Source organism: Gossypium hirsutum, chromosome D09 (assembly GCF_007990345.1).
Source record: "Gossypium hirsutum isolate 1008001.06 chromosome D09, Gossypium_hirsutum_v2.1, whole genome shotgun sequence".
Taxonomy (NCBI): domain Eukaryota; kingdom Viridiplantae; phylum Streptophyta; class Magnoliopsida; order Malvales; family Malvaceae; genus Gossypium; species Gossypium hirsutum.
The window spans coordinates 46672670-46676657 of record NC_053445.1 but is presented as its reverse complement, the minus strand read 5'-3'; the positions used below and the strand labels follow the sequence as shown (position 1 = coordinate 46676657).

Here is a 3988-nt window from a genome sequence, read left to right as displayed (position 1 = left end):
TTCTTCGATGGCAACGACTACGTACTCGAATTTGCGTGTGAGTGACCGTAGAATTTTCTCCATCACTCTTACCTCGTCAAGAGTTTCTCCATTTCGTTTCATTTCATTTACCACCGATTTTACACGATTGGCATAGTCATCGATATTCTCGGAGCTCTTCATTTTTAACATTTCAAATTCAGCTCTAAGTGACTGAAGGCGTACCTTTTTAGCTTTTTCTACACCTTGAAATGATTTTTGCAAAATCTCCCATGCATTCTTCGCGTTCTTCACATCTGATATTTTCTCGAAGGTTGATTCATCCATACCTTGAAAGATACTATTCAAGGCCTTTTGATCCTTCTTTCGTGCTTCTCGTAACGCCTTCTTAGCGTCATTTGATAAAGCTGCTTCTGTAGCGGCATCTCCGGGCTCGATGTATCCTTTTTCAACGATCTCCCAACAATCTTGCGAACCGAGCAAAGCCTTCATTCGAATGCTCCAATTTCCATAATTTGTCTTCGTCAATTGTGGAACTTGTAGCTGAATTACGTCGCCCATATCGACTTGTTAGATGAACACCAAAGGTACTCCGAACTGGACACGAACCGGACACGAACCGAACTCCGAACCAAGCTCCGAACCGTAGCTCTGATGCCACTTGTTGGAAACGTGATGGGCCGAAAATTTACTTTTTATTACACACTCAATATATTACAATACGAAGATTACAAATATTTTCTCAATGACTAGATAGTCTAGCTGCTGCTAGATTTTAACTCACTCAAGGTTTGCTAACCTTCTCACTCTCACTCACGTTGCTTCTCTTATTTCTTTTTTCTTCTCATTTTTCTTCATTACAACACAAGTTTAAGCCTCTATTTATAGGCTGATAAAGTGACAACAAATGTGGCTATTAATCCACTTAATTTCCAGCCACAAAACATCTCAATAATGGAGCACTTTGTATGGCTAAAATTTCAGCACTTTGCATGGCACAAAATTGCTCCACGTCTCATGCTTCTAGATTATGCTTGGAGTGGGTTTGATTTCTAACATCCCCTTACGGTAATCCTTCTTTATCACTCATTAGTCCACCTTACCTAATTAGCTCACCAGAAAATGCACAACACACATATGGTATAACTTTCTAATATGGGAAAGTCAAGCACATGTTTTGACAGCCATAACTTTAGGAATCCATGGAAAACCAGAAACCCAAATCCTTCTTGCTGTAGACATGCTGACCAGGGTTACTATGAAGAGATTGATCAATGTAATGTGAGTGAAAGGCACGAGACTTTGAATAAGTTGAGAGGCAGAAGCAAGAATTAATGGACCACTTTCAACAGTGGCCACTATGAACATTATTTCGGACTCACTATCGTTTGTGGATTTTCCTGTGTGTATATTGTTAAATTTGTTTAACTATCGCGCAAGATATGTCTAGACCTTGGAGCTTTTTATCCATGGTGCTTTGAGAATGTGCTTTCATTGTCAACTGACCTCTTATAACTATAACATAATGGCAATGGAGAATAAAAAAACACTACAAAAAACTTAAGGAAATGGAAGCTCTCTTATACTAGCAAAAGATGAAGCCTAGGTGGGCAGAGCAGAAAGAGAGAAACAATTCATAGAACTAAACAACATATCGATCTGATATATAGAACGAGAGTTCTAGGACAAACCTCTCAAACAAAGGCTTCATCTCCTGCTAAAACATGCATGAATAAATAAATACTTGTCGTCTACATGTGATCATCTCTTCTGAGCTTGTTTAGCAGTGCAGTGATGAGGGCGTCTCTCTTCTCAGCTCTAGCTTCTTCTCTTATTCTCCTTTGTTCTTCCCTTTCATACCATCTCCTATCCATCAATATCCTCTCGTTCTCCAATGCTTCCATCTTCTGCCTCCATTCCATCTCCTTCAACCGCCTCTCGTGTTCTCTCGCCTCGAACGCTTCCCTCCATTGCATTTCCATCTGCATTTGTTGCCTCATGAAATCCTCTAATATCTCCTTTATATTATTACTATTATTGCCGTTCCCGCTTGTACTGCCACCAATACCTGCACCACCACTGGTTTTGCCTTGCTTCTTCTTCCTAACGCTACTCTTTTCTAACTCTTTTTCCTCCGTATCTTCTTCCTCGTCTGAAGATAGCTGCACCGCCTTCCTCTTCGACCCGGTCGCTCCTCCTTCACTTTCTGACCATAAAATACTTTGCATCCTTGCTGAGAATATGGCTTGCAACTCATTGTAAAATGGGAACTGTTGCCGCATAGCTTCTTCTTCCATCGTTTCACATCCCTGAATGAGTGTGTGTATATAAAATAGGGTTTTCAGGATGCATATTTTAGGTAAAACAAAACAGAGAAATAAATATTCCTGGATACGTAATCCGTTGCGTTTAAAAAATAAAAGGGAGTTAAATCAAAATACTGACTATTATGAGATACCTACCTTGTACCGAGTAACGAGGTTTTCCACTTGCACTTGCACTGTTCAGTGCTTCGATTAAAACCCTTTTCCCTCATCCTGGTAGAGATAACTTCCCAAAGCAGCTTATTCCTCTTGGTCTCCATGAAACTTCGATCCAGCTCCGCTCTGATCATCAGGAATTCCTTGGTTTCCTGAATACTCCATTGAGGGAATCTATCAGCATCAACGTTAACACTGCTGGTAGGTGGTTGTTGCTGCTGCTGATGATATTGATACTGCTGCTGCTGATATTGATGATGATGGTGTTGGTGCCCTTCCATTTACAACTATCACACGCAAAGCATACAAAAGCCACACAAGATTATCGATAAGTCTTATGTTTTTGCAGCCTCCAAAAGGATGATTGATCCAAAAAAGAGAAGATTGACAGAAAGAAGAAAAGATGGAGAGAGAGAAACATGAAAGATTTATATGGAGATGGTGTGAACAAGAAATGTGAACCCTCAAGAAAGATTTTTAAAAAGAAGAATAGAAAAGAAAAAGAAAAATCCCTGAAGAAACCTAAAAATATATAAAAAGAAGAGAAAAAAGGGAAAAAAAAGATTAATAGATAGATAGATTTGCTGTAAGCTTAGGTGTCAAAAGCGAGCGTTTTTACTATTCTTTCAAATTCAAGAAAACGAAACCAAGGAAAGAAAAAGCTTTCTGTTTCTTCACATTCTCTCCCCTACCCCCAACACTCCTCTCTCCGTCTCTATCGGTCTACGCGGAATCTCTCTCTTCCTTCCCTTTATTGTTTTTTTATTTTTTGAAATATAATTTATATAAATCGTTCTTTTACCATTTGTTCCATTGCGTTCACGCGGCGTCACGCTGACGACCCTGAAAGTCTCACTGTTGATGCCCGATGCTGTGGTGGGGACTTCCTTCTCTGCTACCGCTCATACATAACTTGCACCCGAAGATTTTATTATCATCCCAGGATTTAGCCATAAAATTTTAAGTGAATTTTTTTATTATATATTTTATAGTCTTTTTTGTTCGATGGAATAATATATTTTGCAACTTTGTGGCGTGGTCTATTCGCTTTTGGACCCGTCCGAACAAGTGAAGGACCCAACGATGGGATTTGCTTTCCCAGAACGTACGTGGAGGAGGCGGTAACGCTTTTTTTTTCTTCTTCTTCTTCTTTTATTTAATAATTTTTGCATGGAATTCCGAAAATCTAAAGGTTGAAAAAAAATGTATACAACTTCCATTTTACTGTGCTAATTTTTTGGTTTAACTTTTAAGCCGTTCATAATTAATTATTTTTTGGCTTTTGAATGATCATGATCTTATACGCGTTATTCTTTCATGTCCCACGTGTATACGCCTCCCACAGTCATACACGTGGCATGCATGCAGCTCTTTTATAGGGTGAAAAAAGAAAGGGACCCACTTGGCCTACGGTTCACACCTATAAGCCTAGACGACCCCACTAGTCCCCCTTCCCCAAGTTTATTCCTTTTTTATATAATAGATGGAGATAACATAATTTAAATAAATGAAGATATTTCTCATTGATA

The 3988-nt window shown here is 39.0% G+C and overlaps 1 pseudogene; it reads right to left on the bottom strand.

Annotated features, from left to right (window-relative positions):
* Positions 1 to 1468: 1468 nt before the first annotated feature.
* On the bottom strand, positions 1469 to 3150 carry LOC107937679 (trihelix transcription factor GT-3b-like; annotated as a pseudogene).
* Positions 3151 to 3988: the final 838 nt, after the last annotated feature.